A 26792-nucleotide genomic window follows, 5' to 3' on the forward strand; every position below is an offset into this window, starting at 1 on the left:
TAGCCACCCTCCAATCCTCAGGAACTAGTCCAGAATCTAACGAGTTTTGAAAAATTATCATTAATGCATCCACTATTTCTTGGGCTACTTCCTTAAGCACTCTGGGATGCAGACCATCTGGCCCTGGGGATTTACCTGCCTTTAATCCCTTCAATTTACCTAACACCACTTCCCTACTAACATGTATTTCGCTCAGTTCCTCCATCTCACTGGACCCTCTGTCCTCTACTATTCCTGGAAGATTATTTATGTCCTCCTTAGTGAAGACAGAACCAAAGTAATTATTCAATTGGTCTGCCATGTCCTTGCTCCCCATAATCAATTCACCTGTTTCTGTCTGTAGGGGACCTACATTTGTCTTTACCAGTCTTTTCCTTTTTACATATCTATAAAAGCTTTTACAGTCCGTTTTTATGTTCCCTGCCCATTTTCTCTCACAATCTTTTTTCCCCTTCCTAATTAAGCCCTTTGTCCTCCTCTGCTGAACTCTGAATTTCTCCCAGTCATCAGGTAAGCCATTTTTTCTGGCTAATTTGTATGCTTCTTCTTTGGAATTGATACTATCCCTAATTTCTCTTGTCAGCCACGGGTGCACTACCTTCCTTGATTTATTCTTTTGCCAAACTGGGATGAACAATTGTTGTAGTTCATCCATGCAATCTTGATTGACAAGAGAAGTCATAGCCAAAGTTAAAGCAAAGGAGAGGGCATACAAGGAAGCAAAAATTAGTGGGAAGACAGAGGATTGGAAAGTTTTTTAAATCTTACAAAAGGAAACTAAGAAGGACATTAAGAGAGAAAAGATTAACTATGAAAGGAAGCTAGCAAATAATATCAAAGAGGATACTAAAAGTTTTTTCAAGTATATCAAGAGTAAAAGACAGGTGAGAGTAGATATAGGACCGATAGAAAATGATGCTGGAGAAATTGTAATGGGAGATGAGGAGATGGCAGAGGAACTGAACAAGTATTTTGCATCAGTCTTCACTGAGGAAGACATCAGCAGTATACCGGACACTCAAGGGTGGCAGGGAAGAGAAGTGTGCGCAGTCACAATTACGACAGAGAAAGCACTCAGGAAGCTGAGTAGTCTAAAGGTAGATAAATCTCCTGGACCAGATGGAATGCACCCGCGTGTTCTGAAGGAAGTAGCTGTGGAGATTGCGGAGGCATTAGCGATCATCTTTCAAAAGTCGATAGATTCTGGCATGGTTCCGGAAGACTGGAAGATTGCAAATGTCACTCCGCTATTTAAGAAGGGGGCAAGGAAGCAAAAAGGAAATTATAGACCTGTTAGCTTAACATCGGTGGTTGGAAAGTTGTTGGAGTCAATTGTCAAGGATGAGGTTACAGAGTACCTGGAGGCATATGACAAGATAGGCAGAACTCAGCATGGATTCCTTAAAGGAAAATCCTGCCTGACAAACCTATTACAATTTTTTGAGGAAATTACCAGTAGAGTAGACAAGGGAGATGCAGTGGATGTTGTATATTTGGATTTTCAGAAGGCCTTTGACAAGGTGCCACACATGAGGCTACTTAACAAGATAAGAGCCCATGGAATTACGGGAAAGTTACATACGTGGATAGAGCGTTGGCTGATTGGCAGGAAACAGAGAGTGGGAATAAAGGGATCCTATTCTGGTTGGCTGCCGGTTACCAGTGGTGTTCCGCAGGGATCAGTGTTGGGGCCGCTTCTTTTTACATTGTACATCAATGATTTGGATTATGAAATAGATGGTTTTGTGGCTAAGTTTGCTGACGATACGAAGATAGGTGGACGGGCCAGTAGTGCTGAGGAAATGGAGAGTCTGCAGAGAGACTTGGATAGATTGGAAGAATGGGCAGAGAAGTGACAAATGAAGTACAATGTTGGAAAGTGTATGGTTATGCACTTTGGCAGAAAAAATAAACGGGCAGACTATTATTTAAATGGGGAAAGAATTCAAAGTTCTGAGATGCAACGGGACTTGGGAGTCCTCGTACAGGATACCCTTAAAGTTAACCTCCAGGCTGAATCAGTAGTGAAGAAGGCAGATGCAATGTTGGCATTCATTTCTAGAGGAATAGAGTATAGGAGCAGGGATGTGATGTTGAGGCTCTATAAGGCGCTGGTGAGACCTCACTTGGAGTACTGTGGGCAGTTTTGGTCTCCTTATTTAAGAAAGGATGTGCTGACGTTGGAGAGGGTACAGAGAAGATTCACTAGAATGATTCCGGGAATGAGAGGGTTAACATATGAGGAACGCTTGTCCACTCTTGGACTGTATTCCTTGGAGTTTAGAAGAATGAGGAGAGACCTCATAGAAACATTTCGAATGTTAAAAGGCATGGACAGAGTGGATGTGGCAAAGTTGTTTCCCATGATGGGGGAGTCTAGTACCAGAGGGCATGACTTAAGGATTGAAGGGCGCCCATTCTGAACAGAAATGCGAAGAAATTTTTTTAGTCAGACGGTGGTGAATCTATGGAATTTGTTGTCATGGGCGGCAGTGGAGGCCAAGTCATTGGGTGTATTTAAGGCTGAGATTGATATGTATCTGAGTAGCCAGGGCATCAAAGGTTACGGTGAGAAGGCGGGGGAGTGGGACTAAATAGGAGAATGAATCAGCTCATGATAAAATGGCAGAGCAGACTCTATGGGCCGAATGGCCTACTTCTGCTCCTTTGTCTTATGGTCTTATGGTCTTATGGTCTATATTGACTCCACCTGCTCTTCTTGCTGATCTCCAGGGTCCCGAGCATGTCTAGCAAGGTCAGATTAAACCTCTCAGGCTGGGGATCACCCTGCGGGTGATAGGGCGTGGACCTCGACTTCTCGACTCCAAGCATGCTCAGTAACTCAAGGATGAGTCCGCTCTCAAAATCCCGACCCTGATCACTATGTATTCACCTGGGAAGGCCATAATAAATGAAATACTTCTCCCATTACCCTTTTGCCACTGTAGACGCCCTCTGATCCTTGATAGGAAAAGCCTGAGCATATCTGGTGTAGTGGTCCATGATGACTAGAACATTCGTCGTGTTGCTGGCATTGGGTTCTGTTGATAGGAAATCCACATACACCAGGTCCAGGGGCCCTGCACTCTGCAAGTGGGACAAGGGGGCTGCCTGCATAGGCAGTGTCTTCCACCATATGCATCGAATGCACAACTTGCAGTATTCTTCAACCCCTGACTTCATTCAGGGCCAGCAAAACTGATCTCTAAGCAATCCATAGGTCTTTTCCACCCCCAAATGTCCAGAATCATCATGACGTGACTTCAACACAATCCTCTGATACTTCTCCAGCAGAACCAGCTGGCAATGCCAGGGTCAGTCTGGGGTGATGTGACCCGGTATAAGATCTCGTTCTTCAACTCCAACTGAGGCCATTCTCATGGTACTGGAGGCACCGACGCGTGTTTCATGCTCTCCGCCTGAGCCATGTCTCCCTTTCCGACTGCCACCCAATGGTACCAATGCCCGGATCATCTCACTGAGCAGCTGCCACTTCCCCAGAACTCAATTCCGGCAGCTGATTTGTCTTCAGAGCAGTCAGGTTACGATAAACTTGAGGTATGGCATCATCAGAAGCCCCCAATTGATCCACCGTGCGATCCTGCCTCTCCTTTTCCTCTGCCTTCATGGTGATGGCAAACTAACACATGGCCCTCACTCCCGGGGCAGGAATGCTCTCCCAGTCCTTGTCCCTATCCAGCCCCTCATGCACCCATCAGGATGCCACCTCAGTCCCATGGGCTCTGACAGATTAAGATACTCTCCACCTTCCTGTCCTTTATTCCCCCTCCTTTTCTTCCCCAAGGGAGGGTAACTGTACTGAAGCTGATTCAACAGGTGACTCACTTTCACGTAGCCTTTCACAAACCTCCGATAATAACCGCAGAACCCGAGGAACAAGCGCAGAGCGCTCAGTCTGGGGTCTTAGCCAAGTGGAAACTGCCTCTATCTTAGCTGGATCAAGCTACTCTACCCCATGAGACTATGTGCCCAATATAGCTAATAGATATCTTGCAGTACTGGCACTTGTCCAGGAAAAGTTTTAGCCCTTCAGCTTTCAGGCAGCCCAACACCTTCAGCAGCCTCACTTCATGTTCTTCCAAGGTGGATCCAAATACTATGAGGTTATCCAGATATACCAATACCTCAAACAAGTTCATAGTTCATATCCCCCACTGTCTTCTCTATGAGTCACTGGAAGGTTGCAGGAGCTCCTGATATGCCCTGGGGCATCCTTTCGAACTGGAAGATTCCCAGGGGACATATAAAATCCATCTTCTCTCTGTTGGCCTCACTCATAGGGATCTGGTAATATCCCCTCCTCAAATCCAGCACACTGAATCACTTCACACCACTCAGATAGGCCAGCACGTCTTCGACCCTCAGACCGTACACTGGTCAGGGACTTCATACTTTATTGTCGCCAAACAATCAATACTAGAACGTATAATCATCACAGCGATATTTGATTCTGCGCTTCCCGCTCTCTGGAGTACAAATCAATAGTAAATATTAAAAATTTAAATTATAAATCATAAATAGAAAATAGAAAATGGAAAGTAAGGTAGTGCAAAAAAAAACGAGAGGCAGGTCCAGATATTTGGAGGGTACGGCCCAGATCTGGGTCAGGATCCGTTCAGCAGTTCTATCACAGTTGAAAAGAAGCTGTTCCCAAATCTGGCCGTACGAGTCTTCAAGCTCCTGAGCCTTCTCCCGGAGGGAAGAGGGACAAAAACTGTGTTGGCTGGGTGGGTCATGTCCTTGATTATCCTGGCAGCACTGCTCTGACAGCGTGCGTTGTAAAGTGAGTCCAAGGACGGAAGATTGGTTTGTGTGATGTGCTGCGTTGTGTTCATGATCTTCTGCAGCTTCTTCTGGTCTTGGACAGGACAACTTCCATACCAGGTTGTGATGCACCCTAGAAGAATGCTTTCTACAGTGCATCTATAAAAAGTAGTGAAGGTTTTAGGGGACAGGCCAAATTTCTTCAGTTTTCTCAGGAAGTAAAGGCACTGGTGGGCCTTCTTGGCAGTGGACTCTGCTTGGTTGGACCAAGTCAGGTCATTTGTGATATTGACCCCGAGGAACTTAAAGACAGTATGCCTATTCAGAGTCCTTTAGTCCCCACACATCCATACCTTCCCATTCTTCTTCCGGGCCACTACTATTGGGGACACATAGGGTCTTCAGGACTCAGTGATGATCCTAGCTTCCTTCAACTTACACAAATGCTGCCACATGTCTTCCACGTCTGCAGGGGCGAGTCACTGCGACCTCTGTCTAAACGGGATGTCCTTGGTCACCCAGATAGTGCGACCAGTGTTCTTGGAACAACCCACATTAAAATTGTCAGTGGAAAAGACACCTTTCAGCTTCAACATCTTCTCTACCAGCCTGCTTTTCCAACCCGGTAGCACCGGGGAGGCCCCGAAGTTGAATGACTCAGCAGTCAACTTTCCCCCCTTTTCCAATAGTTTCTCCCTGGCTTGTCTCACAGGTGCGCTGGACATCACAGTCACCTGGAGCAAATGCGCTAGGGGCATCCCCCGCTGGAAGGTGACCTCCCTCTTCGTAGTGTTCCTAATAATCACTACCATCCTGCGTTCCTGTACAACCTCGGGCTTCTGCAATTCGGGCCTCACCAGTAGCCCAACAGGAAATCCCGACTCCCCCTTGTGGTCCTCCAGAGCGTCCACTAAGAGGGCTTCACCCTCAGGCACTCTGGGAAATTTGGGGTCCCCATCACTCTCGCCACTTCCCCAGGCCGTACCACCATTGGCTTCAACAGGGTGAACCACACAGGCCCTTGTCTAAATTCAGTATCCAGCCTGATGCAGTCACGCACTTCCTCAAAAGCAGCTCGAAACACCGGGTGCACGGACAATGTTCCCAGAAAGCTCTCACCAGCCTTTCCCTTGCAGGCCCCCATGAGTCTCCTCACTAGAGGGGTGTTGGTCCCCACCAGAAATTAGGCGCCGCCCTTCTCTACAGGGTCCGGACAAACCAGCACCAATGTATCAAGAACCTCAGACACTCCCACATCAGCCTCCGAGAACTCCAACTTCACTGACAAATAACCATCGTATGGGTAATCACCAGCACTGAGACCCCAGATCTCCAGTACACTGAACGGAGTCAATGGTAAGTGCTTCAGATACTGATTGTAAAACAAACGGTACAACAACGTGACCTGCGAACCTGTGTCGCGTATGGCTTTAGCATAAATACCCTCTATTCGTAGTGACACACTGGAGCGTGGTCCCACCAAGCCTTCAGGAATCGGGCCTTTTGCGTTCAGGAGTTCCTTGGTACATTGCTGGGAACGTGTTCCCCCAGAGACACCAGGCCGTTCCCTCACTAGGTCTCCTCTAAGTTTTCCCAACCACTCTCTCTGCTTAGGTACCCGGGGGCTCACTCTCCTTCTGGCGTGACACCTGCTGCCTGCAGCCCTCTGTGTTGTTTATCCCCTTGGGGAATCCACACCCCCCATCAGCTCCATCACATGGGGGGGGGGGTCACACCCGCTGATAACAGTCAACATATCTCCATTCTCAACTCTGCCACAATCTCCTCTACCGCTCCCCAGGGTAGGTTATCTGTGGTCACTTCACCGCAGGGGACCACTACCGAGGACTGTACCCTGCTGACAGAGCCCTCCCGTGCCTCTGACGTGTTCTCCTCTTCCCGTACCTCTCGGATCAGCTCAACAAAAGATGGAGGGGGAACGTCTTACAAGACTGTCAGAGACCCCAAGCAATCAGATCCTAGGACTGGGCGCCCATGGCTATCTGGTCCATTCTTAACTGATCCACCTCAGCTGCCTGAATGACCCCTCTGTGCCGCAAGCCATTTAGCTTCCTCTCTAGCTGAAAAATAAAAGCAGAAAGCTTCTCCCCCTTCTCCAGACACATGTTCTGAAACCCCACCATGAGTTCCATTGGGCTCACTGTCGGGCCAAAAGCACTGCCCAGTGCTTGTATGTAATTGACATCTGTCGATACGGGAGATTTCAACCTGACAGCTCTCACGTCAGCAGCCTGCCCATTCAAACTTCCAACCAATCTCTGTTGCTTTACATCATCCGAGCACTGCCGCTCATCTAACAACTGAGAGGTCCGCCCGCCCACGTCTCATACTCCTCCTTCCCTTTAGGGTGGGCAGAGCCTGCCATAGCTGGGATTTTGAATCTGATTTTTCCATTTATTCACCAGAGAGGTAAGGGTGGATACTAACTCAGAATTCTCACTTTTCACTGGGGGATGTGGACTAATTGGACATTCCAAATCCAACCACTCTTTCCTGTCACTCCTCAGAAACGAGAGAACCTTGTCTTTGAAATCTCCGCCCCCAACTACCGCTACCACAGTGCTGGTCTGCATTAAAACAAGAGCTGCAGCAGCCATTTTATCAAACCTCCGCCCACAATTGAAACTTTAATGGTACTTAACAGTGGAATTAACTATTCATCCAGAGTACAAATATCTACCCCACTAGTTCGATGCTCAGGGTAATCACACAGCATCCAACGGAATCAATCCCGGACAAGCCCCCACAATTGTGACTCTCAGGCTCAGCCAGCAGGTGTTCGTCTCAGGGAAGACAACTTCTGGCCCCGCCAAACCGAGAAATCTCGTTTCTGTAGATGCTGCGTGATGTGTTGCCCAGTTACAAATCCACACCACAAAATATCAGACAGTACACCATATTCAATTAACTGATTGAACTTTATAAATTTTAATCTGAAGAAAGGGTTAGTAAAGCAAATAAAAAGAAAAAGGAACACACATAAAAGTTGCTGGTGAATGCAGCAGTAACAGTTAGTCCTGACGAAGGGTCTAGGCCCAAAACGTCGACTGTACCTCTTCCTAGAGATGCTGCCTGGCCTGCTGCGTTCACCAGCAACTTTTATGTGTGTTGCTTGAAATTCCAGCATCTGCAGATTTCCTCGTGTTTGCATTTTTAAAGAAGAAAAAGGGCCCATTTTAAGGAAAAAGTCAAAGGTGCACGTTGGAGCTCACTGATACAGCCATTCATCAACCATCGACCTCCTCCAAGCGTTGCCGACCTTTGGACCCTCGCTCCCAGTCCACTCCGTCCGATGGTCCACCAGCTTCCTCCACATGCATCTTCCTCCTTCTCCCCTCACGGACCAAAGACTGCAGAAATCTCTCCTCCAGACTCACAAGAAACAACAACATTTCTCTCATTAGATAGGCCCCCCACATTCCAAGCCCCGTTATCTCCATCATAACCCACACATTGCTGCCACAGAGAAACCATTACATTAGCAGTGGAACATTACAGAGAAACCATCACATTAGCAGTGAAACGTTACAGAGAAACCATCACATTAGCAGTGGAACGTTGCAGAGAAACCATCACATTAGCAGTGAAACATTACAGAGAAACCATCACATTAGCAGTGGAACGTTGCAGAGAAACCATCACATTAGCAGTGAAACGTTACAGAGAAACCATCACATTAGCAGTGAAACGTTACAGAGAAACCATCACATTAGCAGTGAAACGTTACAGAGAAACCATCACATTAGCAGTGGAACATTGCAGAGCGTGACACTTGTATAAGATTAGCTTTATCTTGTCACATGCACATTGAAACATAAAGTGAAATGCAGCACTGGCGTTGGAAGCCTGCAAGTTTCATCATGCTTTGGTGCCAAAAAAGCATGTCCACCATTTACGAACACGAACTTTTTTGTCTTTGGGATGTGGGAGGAAATGGGAACACCCACATGGTGACAGGGAAAACATACAAACTCCGTACAGAGAGTGGCAGGGACTGAACTGCAGCAATGTTACTTAACTTATTGAAGTTTCAATATCCACATGACATAGTAAACATATCACTGAACCCTGAAGCTTAAATAGATGAAATTCAATTAATCAAATTAAAATATTATTAAAATTTTATAGTTTTGGATAAGGAATAAAATATTGTATATTTCTTGTCTAAATTTTTTTTGAAATTATAAGCATGAAAAGGGGAGTCTTTTTTCATACAGTAAATTGTTAATTCATAACCTGAAGGGTTGGTGAAAAAGTATTTAATAACAGTTTTTGTTCATTTGTTATGTGCTGCATCATATCATGTGGGCAATTGTGGTCTTTCCAGGACCATAATTGTTCTTGACAATTTTTTCCACAGAAGTAGTTTGCCACTGCTCTGGGCAGTGTCTTTACAAGATGGGTGACCCCAGCCATTATCAATAATCTTCAGAGATTGTCTGCCTGGCATCAGTGGTCACATAACCAGGACTTGTGATATGCACCAGCTGCTCATATGACCATCCATTACCTGTTCCCATGGCTTCACATGACCCTGATCAGGGGAATACGCAGGTGCTACACCTTGCCCAAGGGTGACCTGCAGGCTAGCAGAGGGAAGGAGCGCCTTATACCTCCTTTCATAGAGACATATCTCCATCCCGATACTCAGAATAATGGTTTAGTAAAATAAATTAGATAACTGTTTAAGAAGAAAACAATGCTACAGGTTACATGCAAAGAACTGGCACATGGAAGCAACCTGATAATTCTTCCAAGGAGCAAACACATTTGTGATCCAAGTGAATACATAAATGCAGTATTGAGAAGGGGGAGTGCCATGTTGAGAGCAGTATTTGGATGGCAATTTTATCAACTTGTTCTGGTAGATACAAAGGATATCATTACACTATCTGAAGTGTCCTGCTCAAAGCTTCCCTTCAGATAATACCAGCAAAAGCAAATCATCTTGAGGTGGAAGTGGTGGATAAAAAATACAAAAGAAGGAAAATTCAGAGAATTGGCCTCTGCCAGAGACAGGTTTCACACGACTACTCAATTGTCCCAAATTCATTCCTGGGCAGACCTACAAAGTGCAGACAGGTAAGGTTAATGGTTTTTAACATTAGTTAGCTGGTTAGGCAGTTGTTTTTGATAGCTCTAGTTAATGTGACTAGTATTCCACTAGTTAAGGCATACGGTGCATTGGCCTTCATCAACCGTGGGATTGAATTTAGGAGCTGAGAGGTAATGTTGCAGCTATATAGGACCCTGGTCAGACCCCACTTGGAGTATTGTGCTCAGTTCTTGTTGCCTCACTGCAGGAAGGATGTGGAAACCATAGACAGGGTGCAGAGGCGATGTACAAGGATGTTGCCTGGATTGGGGAGCATGCCTTATGAAAACAGGTTGAGTGAACTCGGCCTTTTCTCCTTGGAGTGACAGAGGATGAGAGGTGAGCTGATAGAGGTGTATAAGATGATGAGAGGCATTGATCATGTGGATAGTCAGAGGCTTTTTCCCAGGGCTGAAATGGTTGCCACAAGAGGACACAGGTGTAAGGTTCTGGGGAGTAGGTACAGAGGAGATGTCAGGAGTAAGTTTTTTACGCAGAGAGTGGTGAGTGTGTGTAATGGGCTGCCAGAAACAGTAGTGGAGGCTGATACAATAGGGTCTTTTGAGAGACTTTTGCATAGGTGAATGGAGCCTAGAAAAATAGAGAGCTATGGGTAGGCCTAGTAATTTCTAAGGTAGGGACATGATTGGTACAGCTTTGTGGGCCAAGGGGCCTGTATTGTGCTGTAGGGTTTCTATGTTTCTATGTTTGATTGTTTCTATGTTTCTATGTTTCTATCTACCTTTGCAATATTGGTTTGTTTGTACCTGATGAGCCCCATGACTTTTATAAAAGGATTATTGGTCTTGAATGCAGATCTCTCATTAATCTTTCCCCACTCTTCAGTACTGTTATTAATTTCCTACATGGGCAGAAAGAATAATGTTTTGAATGAAAGAGGGTGGCACTATTAATGGATTTGTGAAGTATGCCCCACTTTCATCCAGACTGACTGGAGAAACAGGAACAGAAATATTCCCAGTTCTAAGGCTGCTCCTGAAAAAGAGAGTCAATGCTGGTGAGGTCAGTCACATGCTCTGTTCAATTATAGAAACTTGTGACAGGCTGGGGGCAAAGAAAAAAAAATCTTCTCTACTGTTATAAATCAAGGACCTAGAATGTTTCAAGGAGAACTTACTAAATATTTAGCAAGTCCAGGAACCAGACCACAGTAAATACATCTGTGTCACAGAGTGTAGACTGAAGACAGCCTTTACCTGATTGAAGAAAATGAATAGGTTTGAGTATTATCCCATTAACAAATCTAAAGGATTTTTGGAATATAGGTATTTAAAGAACCATCTCACCTTCTATCCACTTCAGTGATTTACATTACTTCTACACTACTGGGCAAAATAAACCAAAAATAACATTTGTATTAAATTTTTACCTTTTAACTGCAAAGCCGGATACCGCAATAGTAATATGAAGAAGTATTGAGAGGAGAAGTATTAAAAAAAGGGATAACATATTACAAGTAGAAATGCATTCTTCTCACAAAGATGTTTATCAAACCAAACTTATAAACACTGTAAAAATTATCAAAAGCTTCACAAATCAGTTCCTGATTTCAGAAAATGTAAATCTATTCAATGCAAGGGGAAAAAAATCTAATAACATTATAAAATGCAACCTGATTTGCCAGAGCATTGTAAACAAGTTGTGGTGTGACACAATGTCCTTCAAGAGCCAGTTTTCTCCCCCTCTGCCAATGGAGTATTATTGAATAGGCCTGGGCGTCGAGAGAGATTCAGGATGCGGCATGACTCGGGAGAGGTCGAAGATAAAGTGAGCTGTGTGAGAGAAGACAAAGGTGGTGCAAGGCACAGCAGAACAATAAGTGTTTCCGGAACAAGAATAGGACAGAGGGCAAGCCAGAGCACAGGAGTGAGAGATCATGAGCTCAATGTAAAGAAAGCTAAACAGATAGCCAAACGAGCAGAGAATACCAGTAAGTGAGGCAGAGGGAGCTCTACAAGGCAGAAAACTTTAAAATGTTAATTTGTTCAACTTCAATCAAAAACAAATTAAATTAATAGCATTTTTAAAGTACCACTGGACAACAATTTTTTTCAAAAGTGTTGCTTCCTTAGGAATTCTTTTGTTATGATAGATCACTTGAAGCTGAACATAAATGCAATTTCAGACTACTTTTATCATGTAGGAATTTGGAGAAACAAAAAAATTAACTTTATTGAATATAATGTATTTAATTCTATAACGGTGCTGACACCTTGCGTCAACTAAGTTCAACTGAGCTAAAAATACTTTGTTAATGATATTCATTTGTACTTAGTGTCTGAGCCTTCTGCCTCAGGTGTCCAACAATAATCAGCCAGCATTGATGGATTCCAATTGCCCTGATACCGCTTCCCCATGACCACAATGTCCTGGCGAAACCTTTCACCGCATTTGTCATTGACAGTGCCAAGATTTGTAGGGAAGAAGTTTAAATGGAAATGCAGAAAGTGTATCTTTAGTGACATGTTGCACTTCCTGGTTTTGTATGCTTGAAGCATGTTGGCAACCAGCTGCACGTACATAGATTGGTGCTCTGTAGTTGCCAAGAAAATTTTCAGCAACATCCTTGAATGCCTTCTGTGTAATTTTTAGATTAGATTAGATTATGAGGACACGCAGTCCCCTTTTATTGTCATTTAGTAATGCATGCATTAAGAAATGATACAATTTGTTCCTCCAGAATGATATCACAGAAACACAAGATAAACCAAGACTAAAAAAACTGACAAAAACCACATAACATATAGTTACAACAGTGCAAGCAATACCATAATTTGATAGAAGAACAAACCACGGGCACAGTAAAAAGTCTCAGTCTCTCAAAAGTCCCATCATCTCACGCAGACGGTTGAAGGAAGAAAACTCTCCCTGCCATGAACTTCCAGCGCCGCAAACTTGCCGATGCAGCACCCTGGAAGCACCCAACCACAGTGCGACTCCGAGTCCGTCTGAAAACTTCGAGCCTCCGACCAGCCCTCCAACACCGAGCACCGACCACCATCTCTGCCGAGCGCTTCGACCGCGGCCCCGGCAACAGGCAATAGGCAAAGCTGAGGATTTGGGGCCTTCCCCTCTGGAGATTCTGGATCGCACAGTAGCAGCAGCAGCGAAGCGGGCATTTCAGAAGTTTCTCCAGGTGTTTCTCTGTGCTTCTCACGGCTGTCTCCATCAAATCAGGATTGTGCACAGCATCCTAGTTCACAAATACGATATCAATTCGAAGCAGCCCCACGCGCTGCGACACGCCGCCATCTTCTCCTCCCCCCCCCATCTGCAGTCCCATTAGAAGTACTTCAAATTGCCTGTCATTGTTGACCTGTTTGATTTGTAGACCAACAAAAATGTCTTCTTTAATCTTATCATCAGTTATTCTGACTTGAATTACGGATTGAAATAACAAATAGAGGTTATTTCAAAAGCATGATGTGTGATAGGGACATTTTGCGGTAGCTTTCATAATCAGCTGCCCAAGGTCTATAAGATACACCCAAAAATATTTAGGAAGCAAAATCTGTGTGGTCCACTGTATTCAATCCCTTCAATTTAAAAATCTCATTGCACACCTTTAAATCCAAGATCTCAGTAAAATGCATGAGGTTGCTTAGCAACCAGGCACAGCTTCAGTCCCAAGGGACTTGACATACTGGCAATGCATTCCTTGCTTTGACTGGAATCAGAGCAAAAGATATTTACTTTCAAAATGTTAGTGAAAGAAGTTAACAATTTTATCTTCAAATTAGATATTCACAGATGAGTGCTATTACACAAAACTCTCATCTTAGCAGCATCCTTTGACAAATCAAATGGGATTTGTAGCCGAATCTTTGGGGGCAGTCAGGTTGGAACTTCATCCTTCAGATCATTACCTTGCTCAAACTTTGGTGGTGTTCATTTAAGTCGGAGGCTCCTTGACAATCCCACTGAGCTCTTTTGCCAAAATGTCTGTTTTGCATTCCAATTGAAATGGCGTGAAGTTGTCACACTTTCACACAACAAAACAAATGAAATGGAACACATTGTTTATAAATGCTACTTGTACACTTAATGTTAAAAAAGTGAATACAGAAAGGATCATATTTGGAGAAGCAGAGCCTTTTAAAGATAAAAAATGAAACTTGTGATGGACATTGCAGACGTGGTTAAGGTATTAATTAAGTATTTTCACCAGGGAAGAAAGTGCCTCCACAGTAACAGTGAAGGAGACGGTGAGAAGAGCAGTGGCACCAGTGACCTGGTTTTAATGGTGACCTCCAGTGCTGTTGATATGCAATGTTTACATTCTCCCCGTTTTCTGCTTGTTTCCTCCCACATTCCAAAAATGTGCCAACTGGAAGGTTCCTTGTTCCTCCTATGAGTGGAAGAATCTGAATGGCAGGGATTGATGGGAACGCAGGGAGAATGAGATATGTCAGGGTGAGTTTAGTGGATAAATGGGTGAGTGATGGTCAGCTCAGACTTGCTTGGAATTGGAAAATTGGCCAATGAACCATCAGTTTAGGATGGGCTGCATCCAATGATTTTGAAATTGCAGGGTCCCTGACCATAATCTTGCAATGATCTCTGGAAAAGGGCTGAAGAGAGAGGAGGAAACTTTGCTCCCTTGTTCAAGAATACAAGGAAGGAAAATCTCAGCAACTTCAGTTCGATTTTGGTGGTGGGAAAGCTTAAGAAATATTGATCCATGAGATGCGGAATACACACTTGAAAGAAAGATTAACTAAGGCAAGCAAGTGCAGACTTCATGACAGAAAACTTTTTGAAGTAATGTGATGGACTTGTTAATTAGGTTACAGATATAGTTGATAAGGTACTGCACAGAAAATGTTCCTTTGGGCCACCATATCCAGGTCTGCCATCAAGTAACCATCTATATTAAACCCCATTCAGAAGCAGTTGATCCAGAGACATCTGTACTTATATTTTTATTTCTGTTGGATATCAAGAATAGACCATTATCAAAAAATATGAGTAAGAAATAATCTAACTTTGTAATCTCCCATTAAACTGAATGTTGTATGAGATCATCAATCATGAAAACCGCATGCTAATACTGAATGAGTTAATTGAACATTATTCCCTGGTAAGCATGATTTTCATATTTTATCATGTAGAACCAGATGATTGCTAAGAGTTCCAATGCAAAGACCTCAGCCTATTTCACTTTCACAAGGACTATCTGACATGTTAATAATTTAATCTACATCTTCCTATTATGTCAGATGCTATACCATTTTCTAAATGTAGAAAAAAATGTTTTGATGAATTAATCTGCATAAAGAGTTGCATGCAATTAGCAAGGAGAAAAATGAATGTAAAGCTTTGCATGCAAGACTTTCAAATTATCTGTGCTCTGATTGTGAAAATAGACAGGATCAATTTATTTCTCAGGGACCTAGGTCAACACATGCAAACTCTTGACTTCTATTCTTTCCTAGCAATGAAGAAATTAAAATTTAAATTATGACAAAATTTGGAATAAATTGAATATAAAACTGAATTATTTAAGTGTGATTATTTCATTTCCTGAGCTTCATGAACAATCTAATATTATACAACATGGAAGCATCCTTCAAGATTTGATAAGAGCACTGTGTGTGTGTGTTTTTTTTATACTGAAAAGAGTTCTATTCAGAAAGAATAGGACAAAATATAGCTTTAAAGCAAGTGAAAAGGTTTTAGTTGATGTGCAAGAACGGGATTAACAAGCGATGCTCCAAGCCAAATGGTCCCAGACTATACAAAGTTCTTTTTTTGCTCTGGCATTGCATGAATGCACAGTTCAGCTTACTAAATTTATCCTGCACCACCACACAAGGGAAGATGAGCTCTTCCAGCTTGGCATTCAAATAATGGGGAGAAGGACTTTGATGGAGAAGCAGTTGGCCATCTTCTGTGCTGATGCAATATTTAATTCATGTTAATAGGCATGTTGTACGTGTTGGTTAATCGTCCACATTTAAATAAAAGTATTATGACATTAAACTAACAGACAGAAGCAGAGGACACAGGCAACAGTGTCAAGCCCCTTTAGTGTGATGCTTCAGCTTCATAAATAACCTCTTTATAAAATCAGAACCATCTCCATGGTGTATGACAGGCCCAAAACTTTCCACACAAATAAAAGAACAAACTGAACCACTAGTTTCATCGAGACTAGATCCAAGTATTAAAATCAAGTTTTCCCTTTTCTGGAGGAAACATTTTGTTTTTCCACCCTGTATTCCTTCATACTTAGGGAAGGAAGATAAATTGTTATTGTCGTGTCTTTGTTTGCTAAAAATCTGTGCTTTTATCTTTAAAAAACTCAATCAAATCTTCATTTTAAAAAATCCAGAATTTGCGGGTGGACATATTGCCAAATGATGTGTTATTTGACTAGTTACACGCCTCATTATATCGCATCAAAATAAAGTTTTGTGATGTAAATCTTTTGCCTTCGTCACACTTTGGCAATGTAATGGTGATATATTACACAAGCAGCTTTGTTCAGGCAGTCAAGGCTAAGACACAAGTATAATTGGAATATTCTTAATATAGGACTTGTGACAATTGCAGTCTGCCATATGTCCCAGACAAGCATTTTGTCCATAACAGTCAGCTTCAGTTAAAATCAGATCTGATCAATCATTCAGCTCCAGGCCCGAAGGAGCTTCAATGACTTAATCTTGTTCCTATTCCTTCTGTTCCAGCAAGGTGTATTTGGTTTTATGTAACCGTTGTGCTTAATACCCACAGCACATCTTAAAGCTGTATTTAAGGAAGCATCTCTGCATATGTTCATGTCTGTCTGTCGACATGCCTGCAACTATGCCTCTGCGTATGTCTGATATGTGGCACAACTGTTGAAGTGAAAGCATCAGGTTTGGATAAATGCAACCAGCTTGTGAATGTATCTGAGTAACGAAGGAAAGTGGACACTCAATGCAAACACATTCCAATTTTTTTAATCAAACTATTTATAAATAACATAACATAATTGACCATTCTTACTATGCTTATCACAAGGTGGCTATGTTTTCTTTCTACTGTGTATTAAATGTCTGAGAGAAAGAATAGGCTTTGTAATTAGATAACAACAGATGTCTTGGGAACATGTTCCAGTCAGTTAGTATTAAAAATATTCACCCTGCTGCAAGTTTCAATTCAGGGTCAACATGTGCACCAGTTCCAGCACTGGAATGATGTGATCGTGCAGGGCCATGGACTTGTGGCATTCACAGACAACAGAAAATCAAATATATGATCCAAGATGCAACTGAAAGACTTTTTAAAATGTTATCTGCTAACATTGGGCTTAATAATAAATATGTGAATAGATTAAATGAAACTTCCAAAGTATTATAAATGTGTTGCAATTACTAATCAATCAATGACAAACAGAAACACTTATGATATTGCAGCAACATTGAATTACTTAGTTTGTGTCTCACAGAGGTGGTTTGCTTCAATGACCATCAACCAGTTTTGTATCCTCCTTTAAAATGTAATAAGGAGGCTCACCTCTTCAGGCAACTGAGAGCAGGAGTCCCAGAAAGCAGGATTGCTCAGTGACCTGTTCTACAATAGGAACAGGCACCGAAATTGTGCTTCCTACTGCATTACGTGTCTTCATGTAGTGAGACTCATCCTCTAGAACAACTTGAAATTTTTGATCATATAAATCATTTACCAAAGTCTATACACCACTCATCAAAAGGCCAGAACCCAGAAAGGTAACCTTGCTGGCTGGAATTCTCCTGCACAAGATAAAAAATAATTGTGATTACAGATCAAAACGTTGTTCTGGACTGTTGCATTTTACAACACACTTGTATAGAGATAATCACTGGAAAGTTATTTACCAGGGGTTAAAATTTATTCTATAAAATTAGATTTATCTCGCTTCAGCAATGTGTAAAGGAATCAATATTACAGAATTTCATTCCATATTCTTCCGTTCAGGAGATGACTCACGGATCCAGAAAGCTAGACTTCATGTACTGCAAATTCCAAACGACTTCATTTCTCCCATTCAAAGAGCTTATTTGTAAATGTATAAGGAAAAGTAAATATATAGTGCTTTATGTGTTTTACATTTTATCCCATGCATTAATAATATTGGTTGTGAATTACAAGATAAGGACATTCGGTCAAGATGACGCCAGCGAAGAACAATTTCTCAGGCATCTACCAGATAGCCAATCTCTTCAATTCTTTCTCTTTATCTATGCCCTAGGCATGTTCTTTTTGTATTGATTGTGTTTTGAAAACTGTTAGAGCCTGTGATGTGAACTTCGGAGTTTGATTGAATGATCTAGCGCTCTGCTGTCCCCGGAGAGGACTGCGAGCACGGGCTGCCTCACGCAGAAGACAAGAGACAGGACACAGGGCCATGGTCAGCTCCATTTCGAAGCACCAATGAAGGATGAAGCATCGAGGCGAATGCGGAGGAGGTCAGAGGTCACTCTCCATAGAGGCCGCAGGTTGAGGCAGCTGGTAGCTGGGTGGTGATGGCCACGGCACACCAGTCGCTCTTCACAGAACGACTGAGTTTGAGTGGCTACTCTTCTTATTTCTGACGAGAGGATGTTTTTGAAATTCTAAGATTTATTTGATTATTGGATTGTAGTTGCTCTCCTTCCGTTTTCTGTGTTTTCCTCCTTGTTGCTGATTACCAGGTGGGGTTCCGGATGGGCGAAATGTTAGGTTTTGTGTATGGGAGAGGAGGTGGATGTTTGATATTAATGTCACTATATTTCTTGTGAGGGAGGGGATCGGGGGTTTGGGGATTAATGATCCATATGCTGTTTTCTATGCCGGGGGGAGTGGTTTGGGGTTTGCGAGGTTTTTTTTCTGTTTCCATTTTGAGCCGGGGGGATGGGGTTGATGTCTTTTTTTTTCATTGACTCCCGCGGTTTTTTCTGTGTTTCATGGCTATCTGGAGAAGGTGACTTTCAGAGTTGTATTGCACATGCATACCTTGACAATAAAATGAAACTTTAACTTTTCAACCTTTGACATCTGCTGATAAATGACTTCTCATTTCAGACGGCAGCAAGTTCTTCCAGTTCTTGTCAAGCATTCTTATTGAACATCAGAGCATACAAGTAAAGGCCATATTATGACCAACATTCTGGAGAAAGAGATTATAAATAGGACATCAATTGTTGAGAGTAATTCCAAATTCAACTAACAAAGAGACAAATGGGGGAGATCTTAAATAGGCGTTTTGCGTCTGTATTTACTAAGGAAACTGGCATGAAGTCTATGGAGTTAAGGGAAACAAGTAGTGAGATCATGGAAACTGTACAGATTGAAAAGGAGGAGGTGCTTGCTGTCTTGAGGAAAATTAAAGTGGATAAATCCCCGGGACCTGACAGGGTGTTCCCTCAGACCCTGAAGGAGACTAGTGTTGAAATTGCAAGGGCCCTGGCAGAAATATTTAAAATGTCGCTGTCTACAGGTGAGGTGCTGGAGGATTGGAGAGTGGCTCATGTTGTTCCGTTGTTTAAAAAAGGATCGAAAAGTAACCCGGGAAACTATAGGCTGGTAAGTTTAACGTCGGTAGTAGGTAAGTTATTGGAGGGAGTACTAAGAGACAGAATCTACAAGCAATTGGATAGACAGGGACTTATTAGGGAGAGTCAACATGGCTTTGTGCATGGTAGGTCATGTTTGACCAATCTATTGGAGTTTTTCGAGGAGGTTACCAGGATAGTGGATGAAGGGAAGGCAGTGGATATTGTCTACATGGACTTCAGTAAGGCCTTTGACAAGGTCCCGCATTGGAGGTTAGTTAGGAAAATTCAGTCGCTAGGTATACATGGAGAGGTGGTAAATTGGATTAGACATTGGTTCAATGGTAGAAGCCAAAGAGTGGTAATAGAGAATTGCTTCTCCGGGTGGAGGCCTGTGACTAGCGGTGTGCCACAGGGATCAGTGCTGGGTCCATTGTTATTTGTCATCTATATCAATGATCCGGATGATAATGTGGTAAATTGGATCAGCAAATTTGCTGGTGATAGAAAGATTGGAGGTGTAGTAGACAGTGAGGAAGGTTTTCAGAGCCTGCAGAGGGACTTGGACAAGCTGGAAAAATGGGCTGAAAAATGGCAGTTGGAGTTTAATACAGACAAGTGTGAGGAATTGCACGTTGGAAGGACAAACCAAGGTAGAACATACAGGGTTAATGGTAAGGCACTGAGGAGTGCAGTAGAACAGAGGGATCTGGGAATACAGATACAAAATTCCCTGAAAGTGGCGTCACAGGTAGATAGGGTCGTAAGGAGAGCTTTTGGTACATTGGCCTTTATTAATCAAAGTATTGAGTATAAGAGCTGGAATGTTATGATGAGGTTGTATAAGGCATTGGTGAGGCTGAATCTGGAGTATTATGTTCAGTTTTGGTCACTAAATTACAGGAAGGATATAAATAAGGTTGAAAGAGTGCAGAGAAGGTTTACAAGGATGTTGCCGGGACTTGAGAAATTCAGTTACAGAGAAAGGTTGAATAGGTTGGGACTTTATTCCCTGGAGCATAGAAGAATGAAGGGAGATTTGATAGAGGTATATAAAATTATGATGGTTATAGATAGAGTGAATGCAAGCAGGCTTTTTCCACTGAGGCAAGGGGAGAAAAAAACCAGAGGACATGGGTTAAGGGTGAGGGGGGAAAAGTTTAAAGGGAACATTGGGTGGGGGCTTCTTAACACAGAGAGTGGGGAGCATGGAATGAGCTGCCAGACGAGGTGGTAAATGCGGGTTCTTTTTTAACATTTAAGAATAAATTGGACAGATACATGGATGGGAGGTGTATGGAGGGATATTGTCCGTGTGCAGGTCAGTGGGACTAGGCAGAAAATTCTTCGGCACAGCCAAGAAGGGCCAAAAGGCTTGTTTCTGTGCTGTAGTTTTTCTATGGTTTCTATGGTTTCTACAAAGGAGTAGGCCCCTCAGCCCCTGATATTTTCACTTGTTCAATGGCTGATATGCACAGGGGACAATTCATCCTTGAGAAGAGTGTTGGAATAGGTCTGTTATCAAGTACTCAGAGCTGCTGCTGCTGAGCTCCAGTGAGTGAGCCAGGACTGATCCTGACTTTGGGCAAGGTGTATGGCGTTTACATATTCTCAAGTGATAGTGTGGGTTCTCTAATACGTAATGTTTGGTTAATTGGCTACAGGATATCACAACCAGTGGGTGACAGGAGAATCAGGGAAGAGTCATTGAATATATGAAAGAAAATGGACTGCAGAGAAATCAGACTGACTGGCCCACTCGAGCAGCTCCCATACTCTACACTAGTAGGGCCCAGTAGCATTCTTCCATGTTCTAAGTAAATATATAAATATGAAATGATTTGTGGAGACTGACTGAAGTACAGTACATCACAAGGGGTCACTCAAAAAATACATTTTGCTGTGCGCAACATCTCCTTTAGGCTCTTTTACAGCGAAATCCCAGACAAAGCACAGCCTGTGAGGAAGCCCCCGGCCTGCTGAGCTCACACCAGTTCCACCTGAGAGCAACGAGCAAGACTCTGATGCCATGTTCTCCTCTGCTGTTCCCTATACCCTTGCAAATTCTTCACTGCCCTCCCCCATTCTGGTTCTTAATTAATTCCCTTTTGAGTGCTACAGTTAAATATTCCTCTGCTGCTGCCCCTGCCATTTCAAGCCCCTAACTGCACACTGTGCAAAACAAGAGTAATTCCTGGTTCTTTTGCTTTCACTCCAGGCTTACTTGGTTCTTGACCTCGACACACCAACAGAAACAGGTTACAATATCTGTTGATAATATCCAATTCTGTATCTGATTCAAACTTTAAACAAACTATATCATATTCCCAAACCCACCCTCCAAAGATTCCTCTGTTCTTATATATCTAGAATTGTGCCTTCAAATCTGCAGCTTGTTCAAAGTACCCTTCTAGCAGTGAACATTGATTCTCAAACAGCGTGAAGATCTAGTCATAACACCAGAGAGATTATAGAGAAGCACTGGAGAAGCTGCACAGATCTTGCAGCCTGCCGCTGGGGATGAAACTATCACCAGAGTAAGTAAAAGGTATGCAGCTAAGCACTTGAAGAGGCATAGCATACAACAGGGCTGTGGATATAGGGCTGGGAGATGAGATTCATCCAACATTCATTTCTCTTTAAACCAGCAAAATACAGAAGTGTCCGAAAGTCTTCAGCGCACACACACACACACACACACACACACACACACACACACACACACACACACACACACGCATATATATTGAGTGAGGGTACCTAAGACTTTGGCACAGTACAGTATTTGTCAATGTGGAGTGGAGAGTGAGAGAGTGAGTTTGTAAATCTGGCCAAAGCAATGGATGTTGGGAATGGTGAGGGTGGAGTGCCGTGGGAGGTGTGAGGGACAGGTGGCAGGGGAGTGGGTGAGGGGTTAGAACGGGTGCAGACACCGAGCCCTGAGACACCAGGCAAGGTCATTTGATTCTAAACAACTGGTTTATTGATCATTACAGAATGTCTCTCTGGTGCTACCTGCTCCCTCCCCTCTCCTTTCCCCTTTTCCCAACCATGACTCCCCTCTCCCTGTCCACTTCCCACTCTCACTCCACAATAGAGACCCATATCGGAATCAGGTTTATCATCACTCACAAATGTCATGAAATTTGTCTTATTTTGTGACAGCAGTACAGTGCAATACAGAAAATTACTACAGTTCTGTGCAAAACTGTTCAAGTTTGCTGATGTCACCACTGTCGTAGGCTGTATCAAAGGGGGTGATGAATCAACACACAGGAGAGAGACTGGAAACTTGGCTGAGTGGTGTAATAACAACCTGTCACTCAATGTCAATAAGACCAAGGAACTCATTGTAGACTTCAGGAGGGGGAAACCAGGGTCTGTGAGCCAGTTCTCAGTGGATAGGAGGTGGAGGTCAGTAACTTTAAATTCCTGGGTGTCACTATCTCAGAGGACCTGTCCTGGATCCACCATATAAATATAATTCCAAAGAAAGCATGTCGGCACCTCTACTTCCTTAGAAGTCTGCGGAGGTTCAGCATGTCACCAAAAACTTTGACAAACTTCTATAGATGTGTGGTGGAAAGTGCCGACTGGCTGCATTACGGCCTGGTATCGGAACACCAATACCATTGAATGGAAAATCCTGCAAAAGCTAGTAGATTCAGCACAGTACATCACAGGTAAAATCTTCCCAACCATTGAGCACATCTACATGAAACACAGAGCATCATCAAAGATCCTCACCACCCAGGCCATGCTCTTTCCCTACTACTGCAGTCAGGTAGAAGGTACAAGAGTCTCAGGACTTACACCACCAGGCTCAAGAACAGTTACTGTCCCTCAACCATCGAACTCTTGAACGAAAGAGGATAACTAAACTCATTTATTGAAATGTTCCCACAACCAATGACCTGACTTTAAGGGCTCTTTATCTTGTTATTTCATGCCCTCAGTATTTATTTCTATTTGCATTTTCACAGTTTGTTGTCTTCTATGCTCTTGCTCTTTCATTGATCCTCTCTACAGTTACTATTCTGTAGATTTGCTGAGTGTGCCCGCAGGAAGAAGAATCTCAGGGTTGTACGTGGTGACATGTACGTACTCTCATAATAAATTTTACTTTGAACTTTGAGCTGAACAGTCTTATTCTATGCTGTAACTAAATGAGATTTAGTGAACTTTCTATTTTCAAACAAAATAAAAATGGATGTTATAATCTGCATTGTGAATGTTACTAAACTTTTGTATAACATAAAGAAACAGAAACATACATATATGCGAAGATAAGCATGAAAAATATTAATATATATTTATGTATTTCAAATATAAAAGTTCGAATACCTACCTTTCATGTTGGCTAACAATATCAAGTATTGCAATCGAAGTAATATAAAAGTCACCCTTTGTTTTCCACAAGGCAGCCAGATGATTCAGCAAGGGCTGATCCTGCTTGGGCAACCAGCTTGACAGCCTTTGAATATGAAGCAGCTTAAAAGCTACTGTTAAAGCTCTGCAATCTGTATCTAGACTACAAGAAAGCGAACTATGAATTTCTATACTGAGAACTAATACTCAAGTTTATTAAAGTGGTTTTCTTAACTTATGGACAGAAAATAACGCAAAAGCTTTTTGCAGTCCATCCAAGTTATTAAAACCAATCGTGACTGAAATAGTTTTCTTTGAGGTCCATTATTTATTCTTCACCACTTTCTTGTTAGTGCTTCCCTCAGATTTTAAACATTTCTGTTGCACAACCTAATACGCACTGTAACCGGCAGTGACATTAGAAACATTGATGTACAGAGGGACTTTGGGTGCAAATTCATAGCTTTCAGAAAATGGCAACATGTTGAACATGAAATAGTTTGCTTGCCTTCACAGACCAGGAGATTGAGTGTAAGAGTTGGATTGGCCTGTAGCAGCTGTACAAGGCATTGGCTTGTAATTATGCTTTGGATAGTGTGTGCAATTCATTGGCTTGTAATTATGCTTTGGATAATGTGTACAGTTCTGTACATCCCAGGGTAGGAAGGGATGTGAAGTGGTACTGCTGATATTTACAAGGATGCTGCGTAGAATGGAGTTACAAAAAGTGGATAGGCTGGAATTGCTCTGACTGGAGTAATCCAGGCTGACCACTGATATTTGTAAAATTATGAGGGGCTTAAGATAGGGTAGTTTTAGATTCCCCTGCACTTTGAGGTGAGGGAAGAAATATTTCAAGGAGATCTGAGAAACAAGTTTATCCCCACAGAGATGGTGGTGGGTATTTGGAACAGTTTGCCAGAAGGGGTGGGGACAGGTTCAATCATAGCATTTCAAAAGCTTTACATCAGGCACTCCCTAGTGTTTTATCATTTCTAAATGATCTCCTCTATATCCTTAAATATTCTCAATGGAGTGAAAAACTCAAAAGCCAGTTGAATAAATATGCTAATTTCCACAAGAGAAGTTGAATACTCTCCCTGATCTATTGCAAATGGTGATATTTTTCAAATTTCCTCATTATACACATAACAGCATCAACCATACCACTAAATAAGCATTTAAGTAGATCTGCAAATATCAAAAGATAATATTGGTGCTCAGGGGAAACAGGCTCATAGATAGTTGTTGAGGTTGGAAATACAAAGTGTACAGCAGGCTTTTGAAAGCCAGTCTATAAAACACCACGGTGCATATGACATGACTTGGTTATCTTGCGGTATTTGCGCACTGCATGAAAACTGGTGAGCTGTGGACAGTGAAGAAGTTCCTCAAAGTATACAGGAGGATGTAGCTCAGTTGGAAATTTGGACAGAACGGTGAAGGAGAAAATTTAATCCAATGTAGTGTGAAGTATTGTATTTTAGGGGATGGCCTCTGTGGGGGAAAATATACAGTAAATGGCAGGACCCTAAGGAGATCTGATGAACAGCGAGACCTTGGGGAACAGGCCAACAGCTCCCTGAAAATAGCAAGACAAGTAGACAGGGTTGGTTAAGACAGTGGACAGTATGCTGGCCTTGGGTAAACCAGACTGAAAATCATGTTGCAGCAGTACAAAACTTGGAGGATTGTGTGCCATTCTGGTCATCACATTACAGGACAAGTATGGTGTCATGGTCCTGATCGGTTATTCCCTGGGTCCCTTTAAATTTACTTTGTGTCACGATCAGGACCGTTGACTCCTTGTTTTCCTTAATTCATTGTTTCCCCGTGTTTCTTGGGCTCTGTAATTAAAGGCACTTGAGACTCAGCTGAACGAGGCAGTATTTAGTGTCGGGTTTACAGCTAGATTGTCATCAGACGTCACCGAAGCAAGTAGGCTCTGGTGTTCCGAGTTCCAAGTCTGAGTCCTGAGTTCCAAGTCCGGGTCCTGAGTTCCAGGTCCAGGTCCCGAGTTCCAAGTCCAAGTCCGAGTCTTGCCACGCTTATTCCCGCTTCTGCTTTTCTCACTCTTTGATCTCCCTCTGAACTATCCTTGCTCCCCTGCTTTCCAAGTAACGATTAATAAATTCTATTCTTGTTAACGCTACAAAACGTGTTTGTATCTTGCTTTTGGGTCCACCCGTGCTCCATACTTGTGACATAAGGAGGCTCTGGAGAGGGTACAGAAGACCTTTGTGAGCATGAATTGGAGAGGGCTAAGTGAGGCAAGCTACAAGGAAAGTCTGGACAAACTTGGATTGTTTCTTCAGGAGCGCTGGAGATGAAGGGGTGACATGAGTGCATAAAAGATGACTGCAGCCATAGACAGGCAAGGTAGTCATAGTCATCGCAGGAAAAAAAAGTCAAATATTAAGAGGGAAAAGGTATTAAAGATTATTTAACGTCATTTTCAGTACACAACTGTAAAGGAGAATGAAATAATGGTTACACTGGATCCAAAGCAGCACAAAAAACAACATAATAAAATAAAGTACACAATAGTATTAAAAAACAGAATAAAAATAAATACATGTTAGCATATATACATAGATTGATTGTTTGTCAATAAAGTGATGCTAGGCATAAGAGTGCTTGTACGTAAGAGAATGGTAAAGTAATGGTGGTTGGGGGTGTGGAGGTGTTGAAGAGCCTTACTGCTGGGGGAAGTAACTGTTTTTCAGTCCAGTGGTCCTGGAGTGGATGCTACGTAGCCTCCTTCCTCATGGAAGTGGGACGAAAGGTCCATGAGCAGGGTGGGTGGGATCCTTCATGACATTACTGGCCATTTTCTGGTACCTTTCTGTTCATGTGCCTTGACAGTGGGTAGACTGGTGGCTGGTGATGCGTTACACCGTTTTGACAACCCGTTGTTAAGCCTTCCTGCCTGCCACAGTGCAGTTTACGTACTGAGCAGTGATGCAGCTATAGGTTGCTCTCCTCTGTGCATCTCGAGAATGACA

General features: G+C 42.7%; 1 pseudogene; it reads right to left on the reverse strand.

Annotated features, from left to right (window-relative positions):
• The window catches only part of LOC140198397 (DNA annealing helicase and endonuclease ZRANB3-like), a 64383-nt pseudogene that overhangs the window by 29750 nt on the left and 7841 nt on the right, over positions 1-26792 (reverse strand).

Source organism: Mobula birostris, chromosome 5 (assembly GCF_030028105.1).
Source record: "Mobula birostris isolate sMobBir1 chromosome 5, sMobBir1.hap1, whole genome shotgun sequence".
Lineage (NCBI taxonomy): Eukaryota > Metazoa > Chordata > Chondrichthyes > Myliobatiformes > Myliobatidae > Mobula > Mobula birostris.